Source organism: Procambarus clarkii, chromosome 45 (genome assembly GCF_040958095.1).
Source record: "Procambarus clarkii isolate CNS0578487 chromosome 45, FALCON_Pclarkii_2.0, whole genome shotgun sequence".
In the NCBI taxonomy this organism is placed as follows: Eukaryota; Metazoa; Arthropoda; class Malacostraca; order Decapoda; family Cambaridae; genus Procambarus; species Procambarus clarkii.
The window spans coordinates 16,408,297-16,425,520 of record NC_091194.1 but is presented as its reverse complement, the minus strand read 5'-3'; the positions used below and the strand labels follow the sequence as shown (position 1 = coordinate 16,425,520).

General features: G+C 41.0%; 1 long non-coding RNA gene across 1 annotated transcript in view; it reads left to right on the top strand.

The window, feature by feature from the left end:
- Positions 1–2,656: 2,656 nt before the first annotated feature.
- The window catches only part of LOC138350475 (uncharacterized), a 352,612-nt gene continuing 338,044 nt past the window's right edge, over positions 2,657–17,224 (top strand). Inside the window, exon 1 of the long non-coding RNA XR_011222128.1 lies at positions 2,657–2,843. This is a non-coding gene — a long non-coding RNA (uncharacterized lncRNA). The remainder of the gene's footprint in view (positions 2,844–17,224) is intronic.

The window sequence follows — 17,224 nt, the reverse complement described above, 5'->3', positions numbered from 1 at the left end:
CTTATAATTCTCGAGACATTTTCCGCCCTGCAAACTGGGCTCCTGTGACTATATAGTGGCTTTTCTGGCAACCAACTGTGCTTTTCTGGCAACCAACTGTGCTTTTCTGGCAACCAACTGTGCTTTTCTGGCAACCAACTGTGCTTTTCTGGCAACCAACTGTGCTTTTCTGGCAACAAACTGTGCTTTTCTGGCAACCAACTGTGCTTTTCTGGCAACCAACTGTGCTTTTCTGGCAACCAACTGTGCTTTTCTGGCAACCAACTGTGCTTTTCTGGCAACCAACTGTGCTTTTCTGGCAACCAACTGTGCTTTTCTGGCAACCAACTGTGCTTTTCTGGCAACAAACTGTGCTCTTATGGCAACAAACTGTGCTTTACTGGCAACAAACTGTGCTTTACTGGCAACAAACTGTGCTTTTCTGGCAACAAACTGTGCTCTTATGGCAACAAACTGTGCTCTTATGGCAACAAACTGTGCTCTTATGGCAACAAACTGTGCTTTACTGGCCACAAACTGTGCTTTTCTGGCAACAAACTGTGCTCTTATGGCAACAAACTGTGCTCTTATGGCAACAAACTGCACTTTACTGGCAACGAACTGTGCTTTACTGGCAACAAACTGTGCTTTACTGGCAACAAACTGTGCTTTACTGGCAACAAACTGTGCTTTACTGGCAACAAACTGTGCTTTACTGGCAACAAACTGTGCTTTACTGGCAACAAACTGTGCTTTTCTGGCAACAAACTCTGCTTTTCTGGCAACAAACTCTGCTTTTCTGGCAACAAACTCTGCTTTTCTGGCAACACTGTGCTCTTATGGCAACAAACTGTGCTTTACTGGCAACAAACTGCGATTTTCTGGCAACAAACTATGATTTTCTGGCAACAAACTGTGATTTTCTGGCAACAAACTGTGCTCTTATGGCAACAAACTGTGCTTTACTGGCAACAAACTGTGCTCTTATGGCAACAAACTGTGATTTTCTGGCAACAAACTGTGATTTTCTGGCAACAAACTGTGATTTTTTGGCAACAAACTGTGATTTTCTGGCAACAAACTGTGATTTTCTGGCAACAAACTGTGCTCTTATGGCAACAAACTGTGATTTTCTGGCAACAAACTGTGATTTTCTGGCAACAAACTGTGATTTTCTGGCAACAAACTGTGCTCTTATGGCAACAAACTGTGATTTTCTGGCAACAAACTGTGATTTTCTGGCAACAAACTGTGATTTTTTGGCAACAAACTGTGCTTTTCTTGCAACAAACTGTGCTCTTATGGCCACAAGCTGTGCTCTTATGGCCACCAACTGTGCTCTTATGGCCACCAACTGTGCTCTTATGGCCACGAAATGTGCTCTTATGGCCACGAAATGTGCTCTTATGGCCACGAACTGTGCTCTTATGGCCACGAACTGTGCTCTTATGGCCACGAACTGTGCTCTTATGGCCACGAACTGTGCTCTTATGGCCACGAACTGTGCTCTTATGGCCACGAACTGTGCTCTTATGGCCACCAACTGTGCTCTTATGGCCACCAACTGTGCTCTTATGGCCACCAACTGTGCTCTTATGGCCACCAACTGTGCTCTTATGGCCACCAACTGTGCTCTTATGGCCACCAACTGTGCTCTTATGGCCACCAACTGTGCTCTTATGGCCACCAACTGTGCTCTTATAGGCCACCAACTGTGCTCTTATGGCCACCAACTGTGCTCTTATGGCCACGAACTGTGCTCTTATGGGCACCAACTGTGCTCTTATGGCCACGAACTGTGCTCTTATGGCCACGAACTGTGCTCTTATGGCCACGAACTGTGCTCTTATGGCCACGAACTGTGCTCTTATGGCCACGAACTGTGCTCTTATGGCCACCAACTGTGCTCTTATGGCCACGAACTGTGCTCTTATGGCCACGAACTGTGCTCTTATGGCCACGAACTGTGCTCTTATGGCCACGAACTGTGCTCTTATGGCCACGAACTGTGCTCTTATGGCCACCAACTGTGCTCTTATGGCCACCAACTGTGCTCTTATGGCCACCAACTGTGCTCTTATGGCCACCAACTGTGCTCTTATGGCCACCAACTGTGCTCTTATGGCCACCAACTGTGCTCTTATGGCCACCAACTGTGCTCTTATGGCCACCAACTGTGCTCTTATGGCCACCAACTGTGCTCTTATGGCCACCAACTGTGCTCTTATGGCCACCAACTGTGCTCTTATGGCCACCAACTGTGCTCTTATGGCCACCAACTGTGCTCTTATGGCCACCAACTGTGCTCTTATGGCCACCAACTGTGCTCTTATGGCCACCAACTGTGCTCTTATGGCCACCAACTGTGCTCTTATGGCCACCAACTGTGCTCTTATGGCCACCAACTGTGCTCTTATGGCCACCAACTGTGCTCTTATGGCCACCAACTGTGCTCTTATGGCCACCAACTGTGCTCTTATGGCCACCAACTGTGCTCTTATGACACAAACTGTGCTCTTATGGCCACCAACTGTGCTCTTATGGCCACCAACTGTGCTCTTATGGCCACCAACTGTGCTCTTATGGCCACCAACTGTGCTCTTGTGGCCACCAACTGTGCTCTTGTGGCCACCAACTGTGCTCTTGTGGCCACCAACTGTGCTCTTGTGGCCACCAACTGTGCTCTTGTGGCCACCAACTGTGCTCTTGTGGCCACCAACTGTGCTCTTATGGCCACCAACTGTGCTCTTATGGCCACCAACTGTGCTCTTATGGCCACCAACTGTGCTCTTATGGCCACCAACTGTGCTCGTCCAACTACACGGCTTCACGACGCCGATCAGGGGTCAACTGCCAACGCACAAGTAAGCATTCGTGGTTATAAGTAAAATTTATAATTATAAGTAAAATCATGCCAGTAAACTAACAAGTTAACTTGTTTGGTACACTATGCCACTTAGGGACACCAAATTGTTCCTAAGAGTTAATAATTGTCCCCCTTTAGAATACGTACATGTTGCACATATTAAATATCCTTTTGGCAAATTTTCGTACCATGCGGCAAGTTTGAGCAGGTTATTACTACAAGAATAATGAGGTAAGTCACACCCTGTCAAGGCTGATAGCAAAACTGCATGTTATTTGTGCTATTTTTTCCTGTGTAAAATATGTTTGGGGAATGTTACTGGTAATAGAATATTAGAGCCGCATTTCCAGAGCCTATTTAAATATATTTTGGCTATAATATTGAAGTTAAATTGTTTAAATCGTACCGTCTGATATTCTCTTTGTTCGTACAAAAATACAATTAAACTCATTTGTGGAAGCTGCAGAACTGAGATCGCAAACAAGTCAGTGGACAGTGCAAACATGCGGTAGTAATTACGCAAATGCAACATCATAAGTCGCAATTTACATAGTGGAGGAATTTACACCAGTCACACATACCATAAAAGAACTAACGATGTCTCCAGTAATTCGAAAGTATCAGGCTGATGAAGCTGGGTAGATGTTCGCACAGAGATAAGACATTTTTCCAACAGGCGCAGCAAACGTCACAGGTACTGGTGCTCTTCCTTACTGGCCCTCACTCAGCCATGTGTCTTATACTTGCCATCTACACTTTCCTGCTTAGGGAGGGAAGGGGGGGGGGTGGAATGGTTCCGGTTTGTGACCGAAATATTGAATCTACGTTTCCTCGTATTTTCAAAATGGTTATTATTTACACATTATAATAAATATAAATATATATGTCGTACCTAGTAGCCAGAACGCACTTCTCAGCCTACTATTCAAGGCCCGATTTGCCTAATAAGCCAAGTTTTCATGAATTAATGTTTTTTCGTCTACCTAACCTACCTAACCTAACCTAGCTTTTTTTGGCTACCTAACCTAACTTTACCTATAAATATAGGTTAGGTTAGGTAGGGTTGGTTAGGTTCGGTCATATATCTACGTTAATTTTAACTCCAATAAAAAAAAATTGACCTCAAACATAGAGAAAAGGGTTGCTTTATCATTTCATAAGAAAAAAATGATAGTAAATATATTAATTCAGGAAAACTTGGCTTATTAGGCAAATCGGGCCTTGAATAGTAGGCTGAGAAGTGAGTTCTGGCTACTAGGTACGACATATATATATATATATATATATATATATATATATATATATATATATATATATATATATATATATATAATTATATTATATATTTTATTATTATATAATTTAGACATATGTCAATTTCTCCCGCCTGGGAATCAGTTGTTTGTCAATTCTAATTGTTGTTTTGGTTTCAATAAAACATAGTTTAGATTGCTTTTAGAATAGGCAGATGAAGAACATGTCTAGATATAAGCATGTTGGAGTTGTGACGGGGCCTCCATTGGGTCTCTCGTGATTATATTTTTGTACTTTTATGAGAAGAGTTGACTAGTTGTCCTTGATTTTAAACGTTTTTTTTTTATGTGGACGAATATTATTTCGAGATTTTTGTTAAATTTAATTACATAAATGCTGTAATATAAATTTTGTTGCCGAGTGCGAGGTTAAAAATTAATTGTCCTTTGTTAGTGGTGAAATAGTCAATGTTAATGGTTTTAATACGTGTGTATATAGAAAAGCAACATTTACTGAGCTAGGTCTGAACTTTCATTCCTTTGTTACCCCTCAACCTCCCCCCCACCCCTGAGATGCGTTAGAGGAATTCCGTTAGTACCCTGGCGAATAGAGCTTCTGGGTTGAGCTCTACTTAGAATAATTTCGGTCTTAAAATTAGGTTCTTAAAGGAACTTTTATCGAATAATAGTTATCCTTTGCTTCGGGTACAATCCTCCATTTGAAAGTTTTGCACAGGATAAATTTGTCCTTCCCCTCAGATCTTAATGTTATTTATGCGAGACAATAAATTATCATACTATTGTTTCATGAGTATCAGAAAACAACTGTAAATTATTTCAATATGTTATCTTTACAGTGAGTTCAAATTTATCTTTACTAACTCGAATACTATGGGTTTTTATTTAAAATGTGAGATATTCTTGTATATTCTTGTGATTATATATATATATATATATATATATATATATATATATATATATATATATATATATATATATATTAGTATATTTTGGTAGCAGTCTTTCCTGTAGACATATTTTATTAAATATGACCGAAAAAGTAAGATTAATAATTCTAACACGAATTTTCTCAATCTTTCGTACATTATGCTTCACTGTTGGAGGTAAATCAAAAATCACTTCTCCAAAATTCATTTTTATTTCTAGTCTGACGCGACACGGGCGCGTTTCGTAAAACTTATTACATTTTTATTACATTCGATGATTTCTGTGTTGTTTACTAAGATTTCTCTGGCGATGGTTTGGTTATGGGAAGAGTCTCTTCCCATAACCAAACCATCGCCAGAGAAATCTTAGTAAACAACACAGAAATCATCGATAGGTACAGCGATAGCAGGCGGCTTGACGTTTGCGAGGCACTACACATCAAGAAGTCAACACCAGCAATCAACAGCCAATTATTGCACAACTATATTCTACCCACCTCAAGACTCCGCTCCAATATAGAAGCATCAAGAAATATGGACCAATAGGCTTTCTACAAACACTTCTATTCAATATCCATTGTTTCGTGTTCTGTCTTGTGTTGATATTTTTAATACCCTATTAATATCCTCTAATGCCACATCATCCTTCCCACCTCACTCAAATGTAATGCCACATCACCCTTCCCACCTCACTCAAATGTAGATATAAAATCAGGGAAACGCAAGTTCTAATCAGTTGTGTATTTGTGAAGTCTTTGAAAATGTAATAAGTTTTACGAAACGCGCCCGTGTCGCGTCAGACTAGAAATAAAAATGAATTTTGGAGAAGTGATTTTTGATTTACCTCCAACAGTGAAGCATAATGTACGAAAGATTGAGAAAATTCGTGTTAGAATTATTAATCTTACTTTTTCGGTCATATTTAATAAAATATATATATATATATATATATATATATATATATATATATATATATATATATATATATATATATATATATATATAAATTTGTGAGGGTACCACCTCTGGTGCCAATGTGGGGACCCATAGCCTCGGAGAAGAAAATAAAAAAAAATAAAGTATTCAGAGGAGACCTTGTGGTTTCTCACTGAACACTAATATTATCTTCTCCTACCACCCCCATTTTTTTGTATGTACACATATATATTTACTTTATTTGAAATTTGTTACATACATATACATATATATATATATATATATATATATATATATATTATATATATATATATATATATATATATTATATATATATATATATATATATATATATATATATATATATATATATATTCATTCCAACATCGTATATTCGTGTGCCTTTTCTAGCTGTGATATTAGATACATTGGAATTTCCATTATGAACTTAAGAATTAGGATATTGGAACATAGAAAAGTGTCGCATAGAACTGGTTGATCATTATCGAGACCTTCGTTCTCCGAAATTCGAGATCATTCTTGGGGCGAGGATTACTTCAATCTTTTTTTACTGAATCAGGTTTCCACATTTTGGATAATTGTAATGGTGGCTCTTTTGATCTAACAATAATGGAGTCTTTCTGGAGCTTCGGCATTCATTGAATAAAAATGTCTATGCAACCTTACGCAGTTAAAATTTTAGCCAAATATAAGCCAATTTTTTTTTTTAGTTTATTTTTTCAATTTTATTTATATTGTGTTATATTAATATTTGTGTTTACTGTATAAGTTCTATTGTACGTTGGTTATTTTTGGTAGTTTTGAGATTTAGGTTAAATGTTAGTTTTCAGTACTTATATAATTTAGTGCTTTCTGTGTGTGTGTCTGCACACACATTATATATATATATATATATATATATATATATATATATATATATATATATATATATATATATATATATATATATATATATATATATGTCGTACCTAGTAGCCAGAACGCACTTCTCAGCCTACTATGCAAGGCCCGATTTGCCTAATAAGCCAACTTTTCATGAATTAATTGTTTTTCGACGACCTAACCTACCTAACCTAACCTAACTTTTTCGGCTACCTAACCTATAAAGATAGGTTAGGTTAGGTAGGGTTGGTTAGGTTCGGTCATATATCTACGTTAATTTTAACCCCAATGAAAAAAAATGACCTCATACATAATGAAATGGGTAACTTTATCATTTCATAAGAAAAAAATTAGAGAAAATATATTAATTCAGGAAAACTTGGCTTATTAGGCAAATCGGGCCTTGCATAGTAGGCTGAGAAGTGCATTCTGGCTACTAGGTACGACATTATATATATCGTACACTGTGCTCTGTCGTCTAGGAATGTTCTACCTTGTAAGTGTTCTCTGTGAATACCCAGCGCTGAATCACGCTGGGGAGCCGGTCGGCCGAGCGGACAGCACGCTGGACTTGTGATCCTTTGGTCCCGGGTTCGATCCCGGACGCCGGCGAGAAACAGTGGGCAGTTTCTTTCACCCTATGCCCCTGTTACCTAGCAGTAAAATAGGTACCTGGGTGTTAGCCAGCTGTCACGGGCTGCTTCCTGGGGGTGGAGGCCTGGTCGAGCCCCGAAATCTACTTAATCTAAAGCCCCGAGCCTACTAAAGCCCCGAAATCATCTCAAGATAACCTCAAGAAGCGCATAGATTCGAATCCTCATGACGGCTCCTACGGATTTTCTCATTTACACATCACGTTAGCGTGATTGCTTTCTTTGTATTATAAGCAATTATAACCAAGAAGGATGAGGTTAAGTTAGGTGTCACATTGGCCAGTAGGCCTTCTGTAATTTCCTTACAACTTATGTTGTAAGTTGTAAGACATAATTCATAACTTATGAATGGTTGGATGAATTATGAATGGTCTGAGGCAGTGTGATGGATATTCTGAGTTGGTCTTGAAAATGGCAGAATGTACCTGATAGTGAGCGGGCTGTTAATACTAGGTTGTCATTATTATGTAGCTCTTCGCCCAATGTTTACTCTTCTGTTATCGTTGTATCTGTGGATTATTTCAGTATTTGTTGGTCAGGATATCACTGGTGTTGATCTGGTTGCATGTAGAAATGATGATTGTTTGTGCATCTTGAAACGCCTTAAAAAGAGGTGTTGTCTTACCAATATATTGTGATCGTTGGGGCTGACGGTCCTCCATATTCAGCTGATGTGGTCTGCTGGTGACAGGTTGGGAGTATTTTCAAATCTCTTTCTTTGTCCGATTCCAGTAGGATTTCCAGTCTCGTATGATATTTTAATGTTTGGTCTCCGTTTCCTAGTAGCCAACTTACTTGAGTTGAACTTTAGTAGACACTTAAGGTACCATACTTTCATTTTCTCCTAGTGTGCGTCTTTATTTTGCGGCTGCAGGGTCAAACTTTAGCTCTTGGATTCCACCTTTCTATCCGCTGCGTTACCGAATATGACCAAAATTAATTCTTAAATTCAACACCGGAGAAGATAAATTGGGTCTCCAAAAGTTATTTTTATTCCTTTAAAGTTCAACTTGGCAGCCTTAGAGACAGAGGGGAAGTGAATACAGAAGGAATAACAGCATTATATAGACCATACGGGTGTGCCAAGAAGAGACTTGCTAATGACCAGCAACAAGCACAACAAGTAATTAAAATATTTAAGAAGTTTCTCTTAGCTTATCATCAGGATACAGACCAGATTTAGCTACTTTATCAACAAATCACAAAGCCCCAAAACATGCATCTGAGCACAATATATACGAGGTATGCCCATCGACCGCCTCCCAACAGAGGCTAACAATGGCAGGAATCAGGAACAATAAGGTCCCCAGAGCTGGCTAGTTAGCAACCACACCATCCACGGAGCGCAATAGAGCGAGACCAATTAAAAAAACGGACTGCGGCATTTCTTGGTGTGATAGATCAGGAGAGAGTCTCTTAATCAGTGATTTAATCTTCCAACACAACGACTTTTCGGAGTTCGTGGAATCATTGAAGACAGTAAAAATCAGAACCCACCTTCAACATGATTGATCAGCAGATGCTGAGGAGTTTGACAGTAACGGAAACTCGCGTTGCAATCAGCTCGGCAACAAATGATTAGTGGAAATCTGACAGCCGTAAATCTGAAGGGAATTAGGATCCACGGCTCCAGTCCCGGAAATCATTCTGTCGCCTCTGGCTTGCTGCCAGTACTTGCTGACACATAATAGGAAGAAATATACAGCCTCTACATGGTACTAGACTACTTAATCACCGGCAAAGATAATAGGCTGATTAGACGAGGCAAACCTCCGTACTCGGTAACAAAGCCTCGCTCCACCTGCAATTTATGAACTTAGTTCTTATGAACTTGGTTCTACCGCTCTACCTACCTTTCACGTCAATTACAGAGAGCACACTGCTGCAAATTGGCGGCGAGATATAAAGTGTAACAACTCTACAGGAAATGACATCGGGAGGAACACCTGTCGAAGCAAAATTAAAAATTAAAAAAAATTGATTAGATAGGATCAAATATTTAGACACCATAAACTGACCATGAAATTCTCAGAATCGATATACACAATTATATATCGGATACGTAGCTATCCATACACTGTTTTATCCAGGACAACAGATCCTACCAGGCAAGAGGACAACCACCACACACAGCAGCCTATCTCTCAACGTACATGAATCAATCCATTAGACTGCTGCCAGGATGATTCATCACGGCTTGTAATAATTATTTCCTAGAAAAGTGTTCAGTTATGAAATTGACATCTTGTGGAGGTAAAACATGTCAACTGAACTTAGCAAGTGAAGTAGACCAGAAATAAAGGCGTACCTTCTCGACATAAGGCGTTGTAAAACAAACGAAGAAGTTCGCTCCCATCTTGAATATGCACCACTCACTTAGATATCCAGGGGCCAGATTTACGAAGCTGTTATGCAAGCACTTATGAACCTGTCTATGTTTTCTCAACCTTTGGCGGCTTTGTTTACAAGTATTAAACAGTTAATGAGCTCCGAAGCACCAGGAGGCTATTTATAACAATAACAACAGTTGATTGGGAAGTTTTCATGCTTGTAAACAATTTAATAAATGTAACCAAAGCCGTCAAAGATTGAGGAAAGATGTACACGTTGGTAAGTACTTGCGTATCTGCTTCGTGAATCTGGCCCCTGCACGTCATCAATTATCCATGTTCTGGACAAGGTAGGAAAGCATGCACGAAGATTTATACTGGTGGGACTGATAAGCACATCAGAGCCAGAGATCTCACTGTGTGGGTAACCAATTGTTCTCAGCCACAACACTTGGCAACCAGCATCAACAGCCTCGTGTTGGTTGTACCATTGTCAAGAACATCATTATCCAACCCATCCTCCTGTTTAGATAGTACTTTTTGTAACTTACGTGTACCATAGTACAAACATTGACATACTTAGAAATTATGTAGTATAATTTTGTACTTTTCACTTTATAGTCCGAAAAAAATTAAGCAAAAAAACTTCATTATTTCTAGACCTAGTATAGCATACGTATATATTGTATTAGGCTTCATATAGCGTGTATTAGGCCTAGGAAAGGTAGGTTAGTTTATGCAGGCGATGAGTCACAATAACGTGGCTGAAGTATGATGACCAGACCACACACTAGAAATTGAAGAGACGACGACGTTTCGGTCCGTCCTGGACCATTCTCAAGTCGATTGTGACGAGGACAGGTAGGGACAAGAATTAAATAGGCAAGAGAGAGCTGAGGAGGAAAGTCAGGTGTAGGGGATAGTAGTAATGAGAACTGCAGCAGGCCTATTGGCCCATACGAGGCAGCTCCTATTATAACCACCGAAGGAGATGGTAATAGGAATAAGAAGAGGATAGCAAGGGAGCGTAGAAGACAATGAACAGAAAAAGGGAGAAGAGAGAAAGAAAGGGAAAGAGAAAGAAAGAAATGGAAGGGGGAAAGCTTATGTTAAGTCACGTTTGTTAGAAAGATTAGAGCATTTGAGTATATACTGTGAAAGGGAAGAGTCCACAGCAACAAAGCCAGGACTCAAGTTCATGTTGGGTACATTGTTAATAAGAGCCGATTCTACAAGACGGCGTCTGTGTAGAGTAGAGGCAGGAAAGATTATTTTGGAGGAAGACCAATCAATGGGATGATTAGAATCCCTCACATGGCAGAAGAGAGCATTGTTAGTGTCTGCAGACATAACACTTCTCTTGTGTTCTTTAAGTCTGTCATTCAGTGTACGGCCAGTTTCGCCAAAGTATTGGAGAGGACAAGATGAACAGGAAATAGAGTAGACACCAGCAGCATTAGAAGCAGGAGGAGCAGTGTGAACTAGATTGCTACGAAGTGTGTTAGTTTGTCGAAAGGCGAGTTTAATGTCAAGAGGACGAAAGGTATTGGTAAAAGTTTTGAGTTCAGATATGAAGGGAAGGCATAGTACAGTGCTACTAGTGTTGGAAGCAGGTTTAGGATGAAAGAAATTTCGTTTAGCTTGAGAGTGGGCACAGTTGATGAAATGCAAAGGATAACCAAGGCGAGAGAATGATTTGTAGATAAAGGCAATTTCAGAATCAAGAAACTGAGGGTCGCTGATGCGTAGAGCGCGGAGGAAGAGAGAGACGAGGACACTTTTCTTAACAGAAGGAGGATGGTAGGAAAAGAAGTGAATGTACATGCCACTATGCATGGGTTTACGGTAGACAGAGAAAGAGAACCCAGACATAGAGCTGTGAACATGAACATCAAGAAAAGGAAGGAGGGAATTAGATTCCCACTCAACTTTTAAATGGATAGAAGGAGCCAGATTGTTAAGAGAGGCGAGGAAAGGCTGGAAAAGATTAAGGTCATGAGGCCATAAAGCAAAAATGTCATCAACATAGCGAAGCCAGAGAGAGGGACGAGTATCAATAGAAGGAAGAAGAACAGTTTCGAAGTATTCCATGTAGAAATTAGCAAGAACAGGGGAGAGAGGGGAACCCATAGCGACACCGAAAGTTTGAGTGTAATATTTACCGCTGAAAGAGAAAGAGTTAGATTCAACACAGAGTCTAATGAGATCGAGGAAAACGTCAGTGGGAAGTGGGAGAGGAAGGAGACCCTCTGACGCCTTCTGTCTGAGGAAAGAGAGAACGTCATCGAGCGGAACATTAGTGAACAGAGAGTCGACATCAAGACTAAGCATTTTACAAGAGGGTTGCAGGCGCAGTCTTTCTATGAAGTCCTGAGAGTGACGAAGGTGGGCAGGGGAAAAAGTGCCAAGGTAAGGTGTCAGGGTTTTAGCGAGCCAGGAGGCAAGAGGATAGCTGATAGAGCCCCGTGAAGAAATGATAGGACGAAGAGGAACACCAGGTTTATGAGTCTTAGGAAGACCATAGAAATAAGGAAGAGAAGGGCAGATGACACGGAAACGTTTAATGAGATCAAAGTCAGGAGGGCAAAGACTAGAGAGCTGTCTTAGTTTGCGGTTAAAGGAAGTTTTGAGGCGATAGGTTAGTTTAGTTTGACTTTGCAACAAATAGAATTTTTTTTCAGGTTTTTACAAATTTAATATGTCCGATTTCTACTTTTTAATTGCGTTGAACGCAATATCTATATATTGTCGGTATATGTACTCTGGTCCTCATCGTTACTCTTAAGTACTAAAAAACAGGAGGATGGGCTACATTATCAGCTATCATACGTGACTAATTTTACATATAAGACATTTTTAGTTATCAACAACCTAAGATCATTAAATAAATCAGATAAGCTGATGTAGGATAGCAGCTCTAAGCTTGCAGGTTCATTAGCAACGCGAGTGCCATTCCTAATGACATGTAGTAGTTTATTAAATGAGGGAGGGAAGGGAAGGGAAGGAAGGGAGAGAAAAGAAGGGTGGAGAGGGAGAGACTATGGTCAGTTTTTATACAGTACATGAGTGACCTCAGTCCAGCTCCATCATCCGGAACCAGCACCCCCCCCCCCCCACACACACACACACACTCCTCACAACCTAGAGCCAGCCACTCCTTGGCCCGACCTCACCCTCACACTCTCTTCACCCTCATACTCCACTCTCCATCCCTCATACTCTCCATCCTCCACCCCTCATACTCTCCATCCTTCACCCTCCACCCGGTCCGTCTAATTACCACAAGCTACCACAAACTACACAAACTTCAGAAAGCTTCCTGGCAATACGTTAGTAATGAATAAATATGATATATTTACTCATTATAATGTTGGTGCTGAATGTACAACACGAAAAAACATAATTTTAATCTGAAAAAGTATCTTTTTATAAAGAAATTAGACGAAAATAAAAAGCTGGTGACGCCAAATCAAGTCGACGATCCAAGCTTCGGTTAGGTTAGGTTTGGTTAAGTTAGGTTAGGTTAGGATAGGTTAGGATAGGTTAGGTAAGGTCAGCCTAACTTAATATATCATATATATTCATTACCTTCATTACATTACCTTGGGGACCTCGTAGCCTGGTGGATAGCGCGCAGGACTCGTAATTCTGTGGCGCGGGTTCGATTCCCGCACGAGGCAGAAACAAATGGGCAAAGTTTCTTTCACCCTGAATGCCTCTGTTACCTAGCAGTAAATAGGTACCTGGGAGTTAGTCAGCTGTCACGGGCTGCTTCCTGGGGGTGGAGGCCTGGTCGAGGACCGGGCCGCGGGGACACTAAAGCCCCGAAATCTTCTCAAGATAACCTCAAGATTACTAACGTATTGCCAGGAAGCTTTCTGAAGTTTGTGTAGTTTGTGGTAGCTTGTGGTAATTAGACGGACCCCCCTCCACCATCATACTGCATCCTTCACCCTCATGCTCCATCCTTACACTCAACCATTCTGTCCACACTCACACTCCACCACACCCTCGACACTCGCACTCCACCACACCCTCGACACTCGCACTCCACCACACCCTCGACACTCACACTCCTCCACACCCTCGACACTCACTCTCCACCACACCCTCGACACTCACTCTCCACCACACCCTCCACACTCGGCCCTCGTACCGTAATAGTTCGCAATGTATATGAATGCTCTACACGAGGGAGTGAGCTCACGCGAGTCTGTGTAGCTGACACAACACCTTGACAAACTCCCCGTAGTGGTCAGACAAATGGCTGTTAGAGCTCAACTCTAACAAGAGTAAGGTAATGGAGATATGAAAGGAAAATGGGAGACCAGTAGGAGTCTACATTATAAAGGGAAGGCAGCTGTAGGACAAACATTTACACTATTTCTTTGCATTATCTCCTTTCTAAAGGTAACTCATAAGATTGTCAATGACTTATGGTACACAGTCTCCCTATTCCACCGTCTGTCTTACCTTTACATAGAGTAGTTCGTTTAATTGGTTGGTCTCTACCATACCATACATATCTAAAAATAGTTTTGACAACCTCCATTGCAATTTTCTTATCAATTGGGAAAACTGCGTGACAAATACCACACTTCAGACAAAATTTTGTAATTGATTATTACATCCTTCTGAAACAGGGTTAATTTCCTTTTTGACAACACATTCGAAGCTACTATTATAGTTCTAAATCGTACTTACCAATTGGTAATCAACGTTCCATATGTTTTTCACCAGCAAATCCCGAGAACCTTAATAACCTCCACTACCCTGAACCATGAACCTGACCAGGTAACTTTATTACACCATCTGCCAAGCCCCATCATACACGTTTTGTCCTTGTTAATGACAGCACCTGTTGCCCTCTCAGAGTTGTCTAACTCATCCTGAACATTCACCACAGAGTCTTCTGTCGACACAAAAATAGTGGTATCGTCTACATAACCAACAACAGGAAGTGTTATAGCATTGGGAAGACAAGGTGGAACAATAGGCATTGCTTTTTATTGCCAAGTACACTCCTATCCAATATTTATAATACAAACTGAACATCAACATGGTCAAAAGCTTTCGACCAGTCGGGTTCATCATGGAGGAAGAAACATTATACTCAGACACATAATACACATCCCTAATTACATTATTACAGTTGATTATGGATCTTCCAGGCACACCACAGAACTGTTCCTTGGATATAATATTATCCATTACAATCTTAGTTATATTCGCCAACAATTTCGAAATAAATTTTGTAATCCTGGTTGAACAAGGAAAGTGATCTCTAGTTCGTTATAATATGCAAATCACCTGTTTTTGGTAGCAGCTTAATAATCCCGTGAGATTGTGACATGCTAAGCTTCCTATGATGTGTATGCTATACTGCACCACTTGTACAAAGTCTTTACCAATGGCATCTTCTTGAGGTTATCTTGAGATGATTTCGGGGCTTTAGTGTCCCCGTGGACCGGTCCTCGACCAGGCCTTTACCCCCCAGGAAGCAGCCCGTGACAGCTAACTAACACCCAGGTACCTATTTTACTACTAGGTAACAGTGGCATAGGGTGAAAGAAACTCTGCCCATTGTTTCTCGCCGGCGCCCGGGATCGAACCCGGGACAACAGGATCATAAGTCCAGCGTGCTGTCCGCTCGGCCGACCGGCTCCCTTTAGATAGGCATCCCATAGATAGAAATACATTCCTTTATGTAGGCCGGTTTAGCAGTCAATATCATCGTACCACCTTTCAACAAGTTCGTAGGATTTATTGGGGTTTCAAAATAATCAGCACATGAAGTTACTTAACATCTTGTTCATTGTCTTCTTGCACTAAAAGCGCATCCAATTTATGACATTTAAACAAAGATTAGTTGCAACTGTTAGTTCCGGTTCAATTGTAGAATCATCAGGGAAAAGGCCAAGCCATTACGACTAGAGAGGAGAAAAATGTTTAATGTTTAGAGTTCCACAATTAAAATTAATGCGTTTCCCGAGTGTAATTTTGAGATAAAAAAAAAGTTACTCCTTATCCATCATTATCTCACTCGACAATGGGTGTCATCTTTCTCTTTTTGAAATTTAAGTTTAATATTTTCCCTCACGACTCGATTCTGTTCATGTTCTACAACATCCCACCACGTGTTATCGTTGTTATCTTGAACATGATCACCCCTCGCCGGGTGTACTGGGCCCTCGCTACAGTTGGCTAACTCCTCGTGACCTTGGACACGGTCAACTTCAACGCCAATCACCTGGTCAACTTTGTTTACAGACTTTTAATTTAGCGCCACAGTCCTACCATCCGTTTCAAATCAATACTCTGGGTTTATTTTTTTCCTTGTCTCCTATATTTCCTAACAACTCTGTGAGGAAATAGATAATAATGTGGATAAAGACAGCCTCTTCAAAATGAGATAACATGAGAAATCAACATGATGAGACCTGAGGAGACACGAAGGGCTGAGACAGGAGACCAGCGTGCTCGTGTGATGAACATGCGGGGTGAGGCCGGGCTGGACAAGGCAGGAGAGCGAGGCTCTGCTATGCACCATCTTTTTTTGTGTAGGTAATGGGCAGGTTGGCGGCGCGGGCGTGGATGGTGTTGGGATCGTGAGTGGTGGGCGGCGCGGGTGTGGCTGGTGTGGGGATCATGAGCAAGGGAAAGGTGGGCGGTGCGGGCGTGGTCGGGGCGGAGATCGCGCCCATGTTATCATGGAGGATAATTTGCTTATTGCCTGGCTTAGCTGATCACGACTAGGAGTAGTGCGCGTGACCTGGGGGGGGGGGGGGGGATAGAGGGAGAGGCTGTAAGTAGGAAGAAGTGAGGTAGGAACGGAGGGAGGAGAGGGAGAGACTGTGAGAAGGAAGAAGTGAGGTAGGAACGGACGAAGGAGAGGGATAGTCTTAAAGTCTCTTAAGACTCTAGCCTTAAAGAGAAATTGAAGTTGATTTACTTATCTTTAAACTAGCCCAATTTCTCTTAGACTATGTCCTATGGGACAGCAGCAAAGACAATGAGGGGTCCCAACAGTTTAGAATGGCTCAGACTGTCTAGGACTGAGCCAATAATATATGAGGGATCTAACAGTCTATAGTGGTTACAGTAATCTATAAGAAAGATCCAATAGTACTCGTGCAGAACATCCGCAAGACAGGTATATCCAATTCCTTTTCCATAAGATGCTAGCACCAAAAGGAATGTACTGCAGCTGTAACAGGATGCTCATATAAATTCTTAAGGTTTTTCCTCTTGTGTTAACTCATTGACATTTACAGTAAGAGTAATATTTATTCGTTCTCGACATTCGTATTTGCCGAGTTATCTTGACGTATATAAGGGGATGGGGGCAACAGGAGGA